The sequence below is a fragment of the Equus przewalskii genome, chromosome 31 (genome assembly GCF_037783145.1).
Source record: "Equus przewalskii isolate Varuska chromosome 31, EquPr2, whole genome shotgun sequence".
Lineage (NCBI taxonomy): Eukaryota > Metazoa > Chordata > Mammalia > Perissodactyla > Equidae > Equus > Equus przewalskii.
Window position 1 is genome coordinate 7558354 of NC_091861.1, and position 14639 is coordinate 7572992.

Genomic DNA, 14639 nt, shown 5'->3' on the forward strand with positions numbered 1-14639 from the left:
GCTATATGTGGCCCCTCCAGGCTGGCGGCTTCAGGGTAGAGGGACTTCTATATGTCCCTCAGGGATCCCAGGGGCCACGTCCCAAGAGAGAATGCCAGGAGGGAACTCTATCATCATGGGACATCACTTCCAAAACACTCAGGCTCCCCAGATTTCAGGGGAGGAAGCAGACCCCATGCTCCACGGAGGGGTGTTGACCTCGCCCCCACCCCCCCACCCCCACCCACCCCGACCCCCGAGTGGAGGGAGATGCTCACCCACAAGATGGTGCCGCCACCTTTGGGAAATCCACTCGCCCACAGCTTGTCTCTTGCCCCGGGACAGATCATTAAGGCATGGGAACCTTGATCAGCCAGAGTCCGTTCTTCCTCCTCCTTCCCTCTTCCTCCTTCACAAAGTTCACCGAGCATCTACAGTGTGCTAGGAACTTGGGCTGAGGGCTGATGTTTCTCCGCAAAATTCATTCATTTTAAAGTCATGTCTGAGCTCCAGTCCTGAGAGCCTGGACAGCGTCTGATGCTGGGAGAGGAGCCGGCCTGGGCTCTGCTGGGGGTGGTGGCCATGGTCTCTGAACTTAGGGACAGCAAGGGGGTGGGAGAGACCGGAGGAAGGAGCGGAGGGAAATTCCGCTTTGAGGGTTTCCTGGACAAACGTGGTAAGGCCCACAGCCCTCCCGGACCTGGATGAGGGCCGCGGAGGCTTCAAAGCACCTTCTCCCGTCACCAAACGGACCATCAGAGCAGTGCCCACCACACCTTGCAGTGTGTCCCGTGTCTGTTTCCTCTACCTGACAGCAAGCTCCTTTGGGGACAGACTCTCCCAGACCCATCATCGAATCTTCAGCGCCCAGCACAGAGAACTCTGGTCCCATCCTCCTCTCAGATCCTGTATTTTCTGCAGGAGCTGGGTTCCTCTGCAGGTACCGGCACTATGGCGCGTGGGGCTGTCTCACTGTCGTTTTCCCCCCACTCCGGCCGCCGAAGCCCTCGCTGAACTTGTGTGATTAGAAGGGAGCCGCCCCTCCCCTGGGCTGTCCTGGCCCGTCCCACAGCCGGAATTTCAGCCCCCACCTCGTCCAGGGCTCAACCTGTAGAACCACCCCGCAGCGCACAACCTCCGGGGTGTGTGAGCGAGGCAGCCGGTGGCCTAGGAGCATCTCCATCAGACCCCGGACTCCTCACCGGCGACAACGGGGACTTCGCCATCCTGGGCCGCATCTCGCTGGCTTTGGCGCCATCTAGTGGGCGCGTCTGGGCCTGCGCGGACCGCAGCCCTTACCGCTGCTCGGAAGCAAAGTTACCTGGTCCCACGCGGTGCCGCTGGACCCTGCAGTCCCAAATCCACAGGCCGGCCGCTCTCCCACCGGCTCAGCGCGCGCTACCCGCGGTCGGCCCAACGCCAAGTCCACATACCTTCACCTGGAAGCAGCAAGGACTCAAACCGAGACTCTTCCCCTGGACTTCCAGCCCCGTTCTTCAATTTGTGCACAAAAGTGGGCATGATGATAACAGAGCAGAACGCGACGGCCCGGATGTCCATCCGGATGGTGAACGATATGTAATGGATAAAGGAGGGTGCTGGCCTGGAAACATCTCCAGCGAGCATATTAAAGAACAATATATACAGCGTGGTTCCAGTTACTGAAAGAAACAAACTCAAACCTGACCTATTGCTTACACCCAAGTGTGAACACGTTTGGGGGCTGCTCAGGACAGCCGGCCCCGGGGAGGGAGGGATGGAGGAAGGGTGAGGGAGGTCTTCCCTCGTACACACCCTCACTGTATAGCTTTTTAAGTTTTTAAGACAAAAGGTAAATTAAACAAACAAACAAATGACTCCTGTTGCCAGGATCTGAGTCCCTGCTGCTCTCCCAGGGGCTTCAAGGAGGAGCAGCTGTGGCCTTCGGATCCACCCCCACCCCTTCCGGGGCCACCAGGCTCCCAGTGGCTCCTCTCCTCCCATGGGGACATCCTTCTCAGCCCCCCGCAGCGTCTTCCTCTCACACATGGCAGCTGAAACTGAGCCCTGGCCGTGGCTGCCAGCCCCTCCCCAGGACATCACTCCCAGCCAGGGGGCCTCTCGGAAGCCTATGTGGTCCTTCTGCTCCTGTCGAAGGCCCTCCCGGCTCCCGGCAGCGAACGCTGGTGGGCTGTCCACCAGCCTTCCTATCTGGGGGCAATCCCCATATGGGAGTCGCCGTGGGTGGAGGGCCTTGCCTCCCTCTTCAGAGGCTGAAAGGGGACAGCCATCCTTCTCCCTGCCTGGGGCAGCTGGGGTGCAGGGCTCAGACCCAGGCGTGGGCTGTGGGAGGCCCCCAGGAGCAAGGGACCAGAGTTGCAGGTCCATTAGCTGTCCCTCCCCGCTGCAGCACCCAGTGCTGAGTGCCGGGGCAGGGGCTGTGGCCAGCGGTGCTGTGGCCCAGGAGTGGTGGTGGCCATCGAGACTCCCTGGTCCATCTTTGTTTTCTGAGACCTGTTCCCCTGACTCCAGCAGCTCCTCGAGCTCCCCAGTACCTTTCCAATAACGCCTTCTCTGCTGAAGCTCACCAGGGTTGGTTTCCATTGCTGGCACCCCCCTGTCAGGCCCAGGCCCCTTCCAAGGGGTCCCTTTCGAGTGTCACAGGCAAGTGTGCGTGAGGGACACCTGATCAGTGTGATGACCTGTGGCCCATGTAGCAAGGAGCTGCTGACATAGCAAGAGGTGATATCAGGAGCTGGCCTGGTGGCGTAGTAGTTAGGTTTGTGTGCTCTGCTTTGGTGGCCCAGGGTTTGCCATTTCAGATCCCAGGTGTGGACCTACACACTGCTGATCAAGCCATGCTGTGGCAGCATCCCACATACAAACTAGAGGAAGATTGGCACAGGTGTTAGCTCAGGGACAATCTTCCTCACCAAAAAAAAAAAAAAAACAAAAAACAGAAGAAGTCATTATCAGGACGCAGATGTGAGGTCAGGGGACATGACATTCTTTTTTTTTAAGGAAGATTAGCCCTGAGCTAATTACTGCCAATCCTCCTCTTTTTTTGCTGAGGAAGCCTGGCCCTGAGCTAACATCCATGCCCATCTTCCTCTACTTTATATGTGGGACGCCTACCACAGCATGGCATGCCAAGCCGTGGCATGTCCACACCCCGGATTCGAGCCGGGGAACGCTGGGCCGCCGAGAAGCTGAATGTGTGAACTGAACTGCTGCACGACCGGGCCGGCAGGGACGTGACATTCTAAAGGTAGTTTCCACAACCATGGGAGATGATGCTGCTGGGTTCAAGGTACTAAGGGACATAAGAGACTTGGGGAGCCCCCACCGGGGCCTTTCCTGGTCTGGCAGGGCCCCACCTGGAGAGGCAGACAAGTCACCAGCAGGGAGCACATTCAAGGAAGAGCTGGGGAGCAGGGCACACATTTGCTGGAGATCGTGCTTTGCGCTCACACAGTAAACTGTTACCTCTACAAGCTCGAGGCCTCCTTGCACCAGGCCTCCGCCCCCCTTGGAGGGACCACTTGACAGGGGTGCTCACCACCCTCTGGGACCCTCTGCCAGCCCTCAGACCCTCCTCCACATCATCCCCAGCTGGCCAACCTTCTCTCCAACTGCGACACAACCTGGAGCCTCTGCTCCTCCGGGTGGTCCATCGATGCCAGGTCAAGCCCTGGGTTCCTGACCGGCTCAAAAAAATCCCCAGATCTTTCCGGTCCTCTCTGCTCAGCCAGAGCCCTCATAGCTCAAGCCCCACCTCCATCTTGCAACACATAGTTAGATATCTGTTTCTTTATTGAGCATCGACCAGGCGCCGGGTTCCTGAGGGCGCCAACAGAGGCCCTGGTACGGGGCTCCCCAACGCGCCCCCGGGCCCCCTTCCTCTGGGCTCTTCCAGCAGTCCTGGCTCCCGCTCCCCGCACCACCTCCGGTTGCTGCCCGTGGGTCCTGCTTCTGCCCCATGGCCTGGAAGGCAGGGCCCGCGCGCTGCGTCGCTGAATCCTCCCCTGCCCTTCCTTCCCCTGCTGGGTGGCAGCCGACCCTCCAATCGGCGCCCGTCTTCTCAGGTCGGCACCTGGGAGCTGGGACCGGATCCCCAGGAACAGCAGCAGCAGCAAATTACCCTCCCCCGGTGCTGATTTCACAGTCCAGAAAGCGGCGCTCACTGGGCTCTGCAAATAAGGGCGATTTCTAAAATCCAGGATGTGCTGGGGGGGTTATCCAGCAGACAGCAGCGATCGGGCGGCCTGTCCTGGACCTGCGAGCTCCGCCCCCGGGGAGAGGGACGCGCGGGTGCCCTGGGGCGAGGGGTGCGCTGGAACGGCCGCAAGAGGCGCCCGCGGGGCGCCCGCAGGCCTGAGTGCGGGTCCTGGCGGTGCTGTGTGACCTGGAGCCACTCCCCTCCCCTCCTGGTGAGGGTTCTCTCGCCTGAAGGGACGCGCGATGACATCCGCCCGTTTTCCCAGGCGCGATCCGGGAGGCGCGGGAGGCGGCGGGACCCGGCCTGCGAGCGGCCGTGGCGGCGAGGCCCGGGGCGGGGCTGCGGCGGCGGACAAAGAGGGCCTGCGGGCGGGGCGGCCGGGGGGCTCCTCCCCTCCGCCCCCGTCCCCGATCGCCGCCTCCCGGACCCGGGAGGGGACCCGCGCCGCGACAATAGCCACCGTGTCCGCCCTGCGCCGCCCCGCGCTCCTCCCCGCGGGCCTGGCGCCAGCGCGCCTCCTCTCCTTTTATAGACCGGGGCCTGTCGGGGGCGCTGAATTCACAGAAGTTTGGTTTTACCGCAAAGGTGCTTCCTTTTTGCAGGAAAGGAAACGCGGCCCGAGGCCCGGCCGCCCCCGCGCGCTGGTCCCTGGCCGCCGTCCCAGCCCGGCGGCAGCCCGCGGGCTCCGGGCTCCCGCTCCACGCGGCGGCCGGCAGAGGGCGCCCGGGCCCGGGCCTCGTCCTCGCGCCCCGCCGCGTCCCCGCCAGCGCCCCCGCCGCGTCCCCGCCGCGCCCCCGCCAGCGCCCCCGCCAGGGCGGGACCCGGGTCGGGCGCCCCCTGCGCGGGACCTGAGGCCGAGGCGCGGCCGGGTCGGCTGGGCGGGGAGGCAGGGGGATGAGCGCGCGCGTCTCCTCTGCGGGGACCATCGCTCAGTCCCTGTCCCGGGCCCCAAACCCCGAAGGCCACCAGTCGGAAAACGAGGTGGCTCGCCGTGGGTCCTCGGGGCGGATGCTGGCTCTCCCGGCGCCTCGGTTTCCCGCCCGTGAACGGAGAATGCGCGCTGCCTTTCTGTGTAACGGGGCGCGATCCGAGGCTGCCCCGAGCCCACCCGGGGAGAGTGGGCACAGGCGACGTCCTACACACCGCCTTGTTATTGTACTATAAAATCAAGTCAGCCGGGGGCGGGAGCCAGGCCCTCTAATTGCCGGGTTCCCCCACCCCACCGCTGAGCTGGGGGTGCGCCTCGGGGCAGACCTTCCTCGGCGGAGGCAAGTCGGCCCGGGAGACAGGAGACGGGCGGCGGCTGATCAGGGGCCTGACAAAGGGAGTCCTCTCTCCGCAAAATAATTGGCGATGGGATTTCTCTCAATGAATAAGTTGTAGGGAAATTCCTCCTGGAACAGGTCAGGGGACTTGGAAATGAATCCTTTTGTAAAATAAATACTTCTGGGTGAAAACGGACATAGGGCCAAGGGCAGGCATGTGACCGGGAGGAGCTGGTTCAGGGCTCACCTGATAGCGCCTTGAATGACCCCAAGGGCCCAGGTCTCTCCCACTCCCTCTGCATCCTCCCAGCAGAATGCTAAAGCTGGGTCCCTTCCTGCCTCAGTTCCCCTCCGGCCCCCCCCTCCTGCCCCCCACCTCCTAGGGCAAATTCTTTGGCTGCTCCACATGTCTCAGCTGGAAGGGACCCGAGACCATCCAGGGAGCAGCCTCGCTGGCCAGTCCACCTAGGTGTGCTGGCCAGGGACGCCAACCCAGCCTGGAGGGGGTGCTCCTCGTGGAGACCCTGGCTTGGGGACATCCACCCATTCCCTACTCCCACCCACATCTGTGGCTCCAGGACTGCATGTGGAGTGGCCTGTGGCAAGGGAAGTCTCAGCTGCCTGCTGTGAGGGGGGCGACTGGCCACCCAAGCCTTGCCCCTCCCTGCCTGGGCCATTTGGTGCTGGGCAGAGACCCCCGTCCCGGCCCCCCCACCCTCCCTACCCACGTTAGCAGATACCTCTGCTCCCTCACTGCTTTTCAAGCCCCTGAACTTTGTCACTTTTTCACGAAGTCTAAAGAGCCAGTGGGGGGCCGGCCCGGTGGCGCAGTGGTTAAGTGCGCAGCAGTGGTTAAGTGCGCACGTTCCGCTTCTCGGCAGGCGGCCCGGGGTCCGCCAGTTCGGATCCCAGGTGCGGACATGGCACCACTTGCCATGCCATGCTGTGGTAGGCGTCCCACATATAAAGCAGAGGAAGATGGGCACGGATGTTAGCTCAGGGCCAGTCTTCCTCCGCAAAAAGAGGAGGATTGGCGGCAGTTAGCTCAGGGCTAATCTTCCTCAAAAAAAAATTTTTTTTTAATTTAAAAAAATAAATAAAGAGCCAGTGGAACACACAGGAGATAACCCTGCCCCCGGCTGAGGGGGAGGCAGATGCCAAGGGATGCTGGGCTTTGGCAGGGCCCTCTTCACTCCCGTTTAGGTTGCAGACCCCTTTCCATCCCCAGCAGCCCTGGGCTGCCCCGATGGTGATGCCCAGGCCTGCCCTGGCCAGAAGGTGAGGGAAGGCCTGGGAAGCCTGTGGGGAGGGGCATGCAACCTGGGGCCTCAAGTGGGAACCACCAGCTGCCTTCGTCACAGCCCAACGCCTACCCGCCTACCCGCCTACCCACCCCCCCCAACCCCCCCCCCCCCCCCGGACCACCCTGGACCCATGCAACTTGGGAGGGCTCAGAGCCTATTCAGGAGAGACGGCTCAGTCCTCTGGGCAGCCACCGTGCAGAAGGCACCTCCTACAGCAGGTTTCATTCATCGTTTTCTATTTATTCTTTATTTATTTGTGCTACCCGCAGTTCCTGACACTTATTTTGAATCAGGCTCTCCAGTAGAGGTGGGGGTGGGGACATAAAGACTTTTTTATAGGATTCATGGAGAGTGCTTCTTATATCCTAATACTGGGGTGAATTCTGACTTCACCACTTACCAGCTGCGTGACCTGGAACAAGTCACTCAACCTCTCTGAGACTCAGTTTCCTTATCTATAAAGTGGGACAAAGAGTGCCTTGCCCAGAGACCTCCGCTGTGAGTCTTGGCCATCAGGCTGTAGAGGTCCCACTGCAACTTTCTCTGGCTACAGCAGAAAGACAGCCTGAGGCTCTGGGGGCTGTGGGGATAGCCCAGACCCTCCTCCCTGAAGCCCCTTGGTCTCTCCTCTCTCCCTTCACCCGCCTGGGGCTGCTGCAGCCCTCTGCACTTGCTCATCAGTCTCCCCACTGTTGTCCGGTGCTGTTCCAGGGCCTGCTGCCCCTGTCATGGGTAATTGACTGACTGAACGTGGAGGGCCACTGAGCACTCCTGTCTGGGACAGGGACAGATAATCTACCAGGAGGGAAAGAGCTCCCTCAGCCCACCCAAGTGAGGAGGCCCCTTGCTGTCCTGGCTCTGCCCTTGGCCGGTGAGCCCTCCTTTCCTGGCCTCACCCATCCTGAAAGCCTGCTCTGGAAGGGGCTAGGAGTCCTCACACGTCCTGCAGCCAGCTGTCAGTCGGGAGAATTTGTTAGGCTTCTTCCAGGGCCCTCACCTCCCCCTTATAGATACACTGCCCCCCCCCCCCCAAAAAATGCCCTTTCACACCTGGAAGGCCTAACTATCACCCCACCAAAGCAGCCAAAACAAGAAGAAAAAACCAAGCAGAGAGAGCAGCAGCTGTGGGGAGACAGACTCCAGAAAATGACACTTATCTGAGCGAGCCAACAATAAACCAAATCCAGCAATAATGATGGCAGAGGGAGGGATGGAATCCAGAGCTGCTAAAATATATCATCTAAAATGTCCATTTGTCAATGAAAAAAATTACGAGAGCCACCCCTGATGGCCTAGGGCTTAAAGTTCGGTGCCGTCAAAGCTTTAGCAGCCCGGGTTCGGTTCCCGGGTGCCGAACCACACCACCCGTCTGTCAGTCGCCATGCTGTGGTGGTGGCTCACACAGAAGAACTAGAAGGACCGACCACTAGGATAGACAACCATGCACCGGGGCTCTGGGGAGGGGGAAAAAAAGAGGAAGATTGGCAACAGATGTTAGCTCAGGGCGAATCTTTCCCTGCAAAAAAAAAAAAAAAAAAAAATTACAAGACATGCAAAGAAACAGGAAAGTGTGACCTGTATTCTGGAAAAAAGAGTCAATAGAAAGTCACTGAAGGGTCCCGGGTGTGGGGCTTTGTCTCTCTCTTCTTCCCTCCCTTCCTCTCTGCTCCAATTTCCAGGGAAGAGGCTCCGATGGGCCAGGCGTCCACCCCTGACCCTGTCAACTGTGGGGGAGGCACGGGGGATGGACGGAGAAGATTTGTAATAACATAGCAGGTAGAAACTACCTCCTTACCCCATAGGGCTGCGGGTCAGTTCCTAGAGAAAAGAGGGGTCACTGATGCCAGTCTAGGGAGCCGTAGAAAATAAACTGAGGCATATTACACGTTTTGAGTTTCTTTGAGCAAAAATCAATTTGAATGGGACAGCACCAAACAGGAAGTGGTCAGGAGCGTCCTCCAGGAGCCGTGGGAAGGCTTGCAGAGAGGGCGTGCGGAAGCAAAGAAAGGCAATGATTTGCTTGGCTGTAGCTTAAAGCCTAGTTGGCTGTTTGTGCTTTCGTAACCTTGAAGCGTTTACAGGCTTAGATTCTGTTTTGCTTACGTAGGCTTCCGTGGCAGTAGAGCCACCTCAGTCTAATGACCTCCTTGTTTAATTAATTAAACAGTAGACACCCCCAAAGGTGTCCACAGCCTTGCTTCCTTTCCAAAAAGGGAAGCAGCGATGCCTCCCAGAAACCCACAGGCACTCAGACTAGGCGTCCTCCTCATCTGCCAGCCCTTTCTCAGGCAGATGCGTTGCAGACATCCGTTCTCCCCACGGAGGGGCTGGCTGGAGAGCTGGAAGAGGGAGGGACGGGGGAAGAGGGCTCCTGGCCCCTGAGCTCCTTTTCAGTTAGCGCGTCTCAGAAGTGGTGCCGTCATTCTGTTTAACATAAATTGCACTCAGAGAAAGGGCTGTGGGATCTTCCTTGCCTTCCCTCTATTCCCTTTGGCTCTGTTCCTGCCAATGATTGGGACTGGGCTGTCCATCCCCAGGACATGGGTGGGAGCCTGGCCAACACTCAGGGTGGGCCCTGTGTGAAACGCAGCTCCAGAGTGGCAAAGGGAAGACAAAAGAACCGGGAACAAGAAAAATAAAAGGTATTAAAATAGGCTTAGCTACTTTGGGGTTTTCCTTTGTATTTATTTTTAGCAAGGATTGTGTGCCTAACTCTGCATTAAAATAGCTGATGCTACCAGCCATTCTTCCAGGCCCTTGCACACTGCAGCCTGGCAGGCTTTCTGCAGCCAAAAGTGAAAGCAGCTGGCAGGGCCCGGCCCACCCAAGCCGGGGAGAGGGCATTTGTTTCGCGGACCCCCTCTCACGGAAACCTCAGCGGCGGGAATGCGACCAGGGCAGGGCGCTCTGGGGATGGCTCAGGGTTGGGAGAGAAAGGCACACGAGGCAGCCGTGCTTGAGGACTTAAACCCGTGTGATGCCCCCCGGGCTGACCGGGGCCGGCAGAGGGCGGAATTCCTCCCCTCAGGGTCCCGAGCCTGGCATCCTACGCACACAGATGCCGCAGCTGGCTCTCCCGGGGCGCCATGGGGGGCTTTTTCTCCTTTGAGGACTTTTCCTAGGAGCCGGGTCAGGGAAGACTTCCTAGTCAGCAAATCCTACCTGAAAATGCCCGAAATCTGGCGCATCCTCCCCTCTGGTCCACTGGCCACCCCGGAGAAACACTCGTGGCTGGGGAGGAAGGGAGAGGGGACCGGGAGACCAGAGTGAGAAGATTCATGAGGCAAACTTTCCCTTTGCCCGAGTGTTTGCAAGTCTTGTCCCTGGAGTCAGTGACCTTCCTGCAGAGCTGGACAGAGTGCCCGAGCAGCGTGGGGCTGATAATCCTGAGCAGGAAGCTTGCCATAGCATCTACCACCGACTCTGGGAAACGGGAGGAGAGAGTGCTGACGTCCATTTCTACCCTGGGGACAGTTAGTTCGAACTGAAGTACCCTTGTCAGGAGCCCACACTCCAGAGTGAGCTGTTGTCAACCACTTCAAATCTCTTTATCTACATATGCACCTGAGGGGTGTTAAAAATAAATGCTCTTTGGCAAAATGACTGGTGTTCCAGATGTGTGATTGGCTGGAAGGCCTGAGCAGGCACTTCTCGGGTGAACGCCGGGGATTAGGAAAAACCTGGCAAGCTTCGAGCCGCTGCCGCTCCAGAGGCCCACTCCTCCTGTGGTTCCCTTAGGGGACGACTCTGTTGGCCGATACTGTAGGAAGAAGACTGTCGCGTTCGCCTCCAAGGTACCCTTTCTTGCACGATGTATGTCCAAAATGGGGGACCTCGCCGTCGGGCAGCAGCACTGTGACCTGGAGCACGTTAACTTCTCCGAGCTCCGTTTTCCGCTCCCGGAGACTGGAGATAACGATCACCTTGTAAGGGGTTGGGACGAGTATACGAGCTTTAAAAGGTCAAGTTGCTGCTGCAGCGCCCTCCCGTTGTGTAGCCGCACCAAGGTCGGAGTGAGCGTCCCGACCTCGTCCCGGCTCCGGGCCTCCTCCTCGCCTGACCCCCGCGAGTGCGGTAGGCGGGCCCGAGCTCGCGGGGACGCGCCTTCCTACCGGGATGCGCCCCCCACCCGCACCCACCCACCGCCGACCTCCGGCGGCCGAGTGGCCCTCTCTGCTCCTCCGCCGGCACCGCTACGAGAAGCGCGAGCTGCGCCCTCGCTCTCAATCTCCTCGCAGCCTCGGGGGCCGCCTCTCTCCGAGGGCACCCGCCCGCCTCGTGCGCGTCCCCCAGGGGGGTCATGGCAGCTCCTGTCCCCCATGGAGGGGACGTGTCCGGGAGGCGCCCGGGCTGCCCCTGGGCCCGCCGCCCCAGGCCGGCCGACGACAGCCGGCAGTGCGCAGCAGCTCCCTCTCCGGCAGCCTTGAACTTGCCCCCCGTCCCCCCGCCCCCCCAGCACTTAAAGCAGCTGCCAGGAACTGAAATATTAATAGGCACAAACTTCCTGGAAAGATAGTCGTCTCCAAGAGAGATGACCCCGCCTTCCCCCACCAGAATAAAGAAATAAAGGGCAGCTCCAGCGGCCGGGGAGCGGGGAGCCCTGTGGGGGTCGCGGGCGGACCCTCTCCTCCCGGGCCCGGGGCCGCGGACACGCGCGCTCCCCGAGCAGGCTGCGGGACGCCAGGGGAAGGGCCTCCTTTGTGAGCACGGCCCGGGCACGCGCACCGGCACGCGCCCGCCTCCCCCGCGCGTCCGCTCCCAGCAGCCCGGGCCCTGGAGGCCGCGCGCCCGGCCCCGGGGGCCCGCAGGCAGGACTGAAGGTGGAGGCGACCTGCGCGCCCTGGGACGCCCTCGCCGCCTCGCCGCAGACGGCGGGCCCCGGGGGGCGGGGGCGGGGGCGGGGATGCGGGGGGGGGGGTGCACTGGCGGCCACGTGACGCGCCCCTTCCGGAGCCCGCAGCTCCTCCTCCCCGAACAAAGCCGGCCCGCCCTCCGCGTTCATCCGGTGGGCCGTTTGTCTCTTAGGATCCTGAAAACGCGTCCCCTCCATGCGCTTAAAGGCGCGATGTGCATTTTCCGAGTTCTTCGACGCTCGGATCTGCCGGGACTCCCTGGGCCGGGAGGCCGTGGTGACGGAGGATCCAATCCGCCGCTGCCTGCCCCCCAGCCTCGCAGGAGGAGGGTACAGCCCGCGAAGCCCCGCGCTCCAGCCGCTGTCCCGGGACGCTGCGGTTCCAGCGCCCGCGCGCGTCTTACAGACTAAGTCCCAGGGCGGGGAGGTTCCAGTGCCCACCCCGACCCACCCCCACCCAGTGCAGCGGCCTGGGCTCCCCCGCTCCAGCTGCAGGCTTGTGAAGGTGGCAGCTGCCCCTGGATTTGCTGCAACTTTTCTCCCTGCCTGGAAGTCATTCCTTCGTTCATTTAAAATATTTATTGAGCGCCTAATAGGTTCCAGGCACTATTCTAGGCACTGGGGATAGAACACCACACACACACACACACACACACTCACACTCGTCCCTGTCCTCCTGGAAGTGGTCTTGTGATGGGAGAGACGGAACAGCGTAAGTGAAATATACACTATGTTAAATAGTTTAAGGGCTAAGGGAAAAAAAAGCCGGGAAAGAGGATGTGAAATGTGCGTGTAGGAGAGATGGGTTTTGGATGGGGAAGGCCTCACTGGGAAGGCAACAGTGATTTTTGAGTAAAGGCCTGAGGGAGCCAGCCTGCAAATAGCTGGCTGGCCTCCTGTGTTCCAGGAACGGCCAGGCGGGCGGTGTGGCAGGAGCAGAGTGGGAGGCGGCGCCTAGAAGCTGGGGAGGAAGGGGTCTGATGCTGGAGGGCCTTATGAGCCATTGAAGGCTTCTCTCCCGGGTGACGCCGGGAGCCCGCAGGGTTCTGAGCAGACGAAGGACACATCCGACTTCTTTTGAAAGTAGCACTTGGATGGCGAACAAGATTGCAGGTGCAGGGCCAGAGGCTGCCAGACCGGTCCGAAGGCTCCTGCGGTAGGAGGAGAGATGAGGGCGCGTGGCCAAGGGTGGTGGCCGTGGAGGTGAGGAGACCTGGGGGATTCTGAAAATATCTTGAAGAAAAGACTGATAGGATTTATTGCCAGGCCAGATATGAGGTAGGAGAGAGAGAAAGGAGTGAGGAGAGTAGGAAGGTTTTGGCCTGAGCCACAGGAAGGAAGAGTTGCCATTAACCAAGGGGGAGAAACTGGCCTGGCTGGTTTGGTGGGTGGGGTGGCCTCACAGGAGCCCGGTTTTGGACAGGTTGGATGGAAGCGCCCTCAGCCGGCCCTGCAGTTGAGTAGACACTGGCTACACAGGTCTGCAGCGCAGAGGAAACTGCAGGCTGGAGATAAATGCCTGGAAGTCATCAGCACAGACCTGCTGGGAGGTAGCCACCGTTTTCTGAGATTAGCTGTGTGCCGGCCCATGCAGGAGCCCCCAGCCTCATGTACCTACTGAACACTTGAAACTGATGTGGATTAAGGCTGCCCCAGGTAGAGAAGCCCAAGGTGACCTGGACTACATGCCGAACTATATGACCCGGTGGATTTTTATGGTATGAATTAGGGCTGCCCCAGGGAGAGAAGCCCAGGGCATCCTCACCTACGTGCCGATCTATATGACCAGATTCGTATCTAAAGTTATACGACCGCACAATAACCAGACCCCATCTGCACTGAAATCATTTAATGACTTTTTACATCATCTTTTCTTTTTCCAGTAAAAATAAGTCACGTACCCATGCCTTATAAATTTAGCCCTAACCCTCAACTCAGGGCAGCAGCAGGAGCTCTGACTGCCCATGGGTCCTGTCCCCATGCAGCAGCAGGAGCTCTGAATGCCCATGGGTCCTGTCCCCATGCTATTCCGTACTATTCTCTAAATAAAAGAGCACTACTGCCAGACCTTGAGAGTCCAAGAAATCTTTCTTTCGACTCTTCGGCTCGCCATCCCCGCATCAAAACCAGTGGAAATTCTGCAACCGAAGAACAAAATTTTTAATTCATTTATATATATTTTTGAAGAAGAAGAAAAAGATCAGCCCTGAGCTAACATCTGTTGCCAATCCTCCTCTTTTTGCTGAGGAAGACTGGCCCTGAGCTAACATCCGTACCCATCTTCGTCTACTCTATATGTGGGACACCTACCACGGCATGGCTTTTGCCAGTCGGTGCCATGTCCACACCCGGGATCTGAACCAGCGAACCCTGGGCGGCTGAAGCGGAACGTGCGCACTTAACCGCTGCGTCACCAGGCTGGCCCCCAAATTCATTTATATTTTAAAAGCTGATATTGCATTGAGTTATTGGAAAAAGTTTAAGTATATTTGGAAGAACTTGGGTATGTAAATCTACTTTTTCACTGTAGAGTTTATGAAATCTAAATACAGACCAAGAATTTCCAGGGAAAATTTAGGGTCCGCATTGAGATATGCTGTGTCAAATAGACACTGGATCTTGCAGATTTAGTACAAAAAAGTATAATATCTCATTAATAATTTTATATTGATTACATGGTTAAAGGAAACTCTTGGCTATATTGGGTTAATAAAATAAGTTATTAAAATTAATTTTACCTGTTTCTTTTTTGCGTTCTTTAAAATAGTTACTAGAAAATTCTAAATTACACGTGTGGTTCGTATGAAACTTCTGTTGGATAGTTAGTGCCGATCCACGGGAGAGAGTGTGGCTAGCGGAGAGCTGGTCCCCGGTTGACTGAGCCCAGGGGTATTCCATTACAAAGAAGCCCATGAGATGGGGAGGAAGCTCCAGAAAGCCTGGGAAGGATGGAGATAGGAGGCAAACCAGGCAGGTGTCGTGTCCAGAAGCCCTTGGAAGATGATGTTGCTGGGAGGAGGGAGTGAGCATCTGGCCAGATG

At 58.9% G+C, this 14639-nt stretch overlaps 3 long non-coding RNA genes across 3 annotated transcripts; 1 reads left to right on the top strand and 2 right to left on the bottom strand.

The window, feature by feature from the left end:
- Positions 1 to 3753: 3753 nt before the first annotated feature.
- Positions 3754 to 4870, bottom strand: LOC139080589 (uncharacterized). Its single transcript, XR_011535202.1, has 2 exons — positions 4756 to 4870; positions 3754 to 4148 (listed from the first exon to the last, which is right to left on the bottom strand). It is a non-coding gene; the product is annotated as an uncharacterized lncRNA (long non-coding RNA).
- Positions 4871 to 7052: 2182 nt separating this feature from the next.
- LOC139080667 (uncharacterized) lies at positions 7053 to 10254 on the bottom strand. The gene is made up of 2 exons (XR_011535358.1): positions 9909 to 10254; positions 7053 to 8262 (listed from the first exon to the last, which is right to left on the bottom strand). It is a non-coding gene; the product is annotated as an uncharacterized lncRNA (long non-coding RNA).
- A 1468-nt stretch (positions 10255 to 11722) lies between these two features.
- Positions 11723 to 14330, top strand: LOC139080668 (uncharacterized). The gene is made up of 2 exons (XR_011535359.1): positions 11723 to 12310; positions 13022 to 14330. It is a non-coding gene; the product is annotated as an uncharacterized lncRNA (long non-coding RNA).
- The last annotated feature ends 309 nt before the right edge of the window (positions 14331 to 14639 follow it).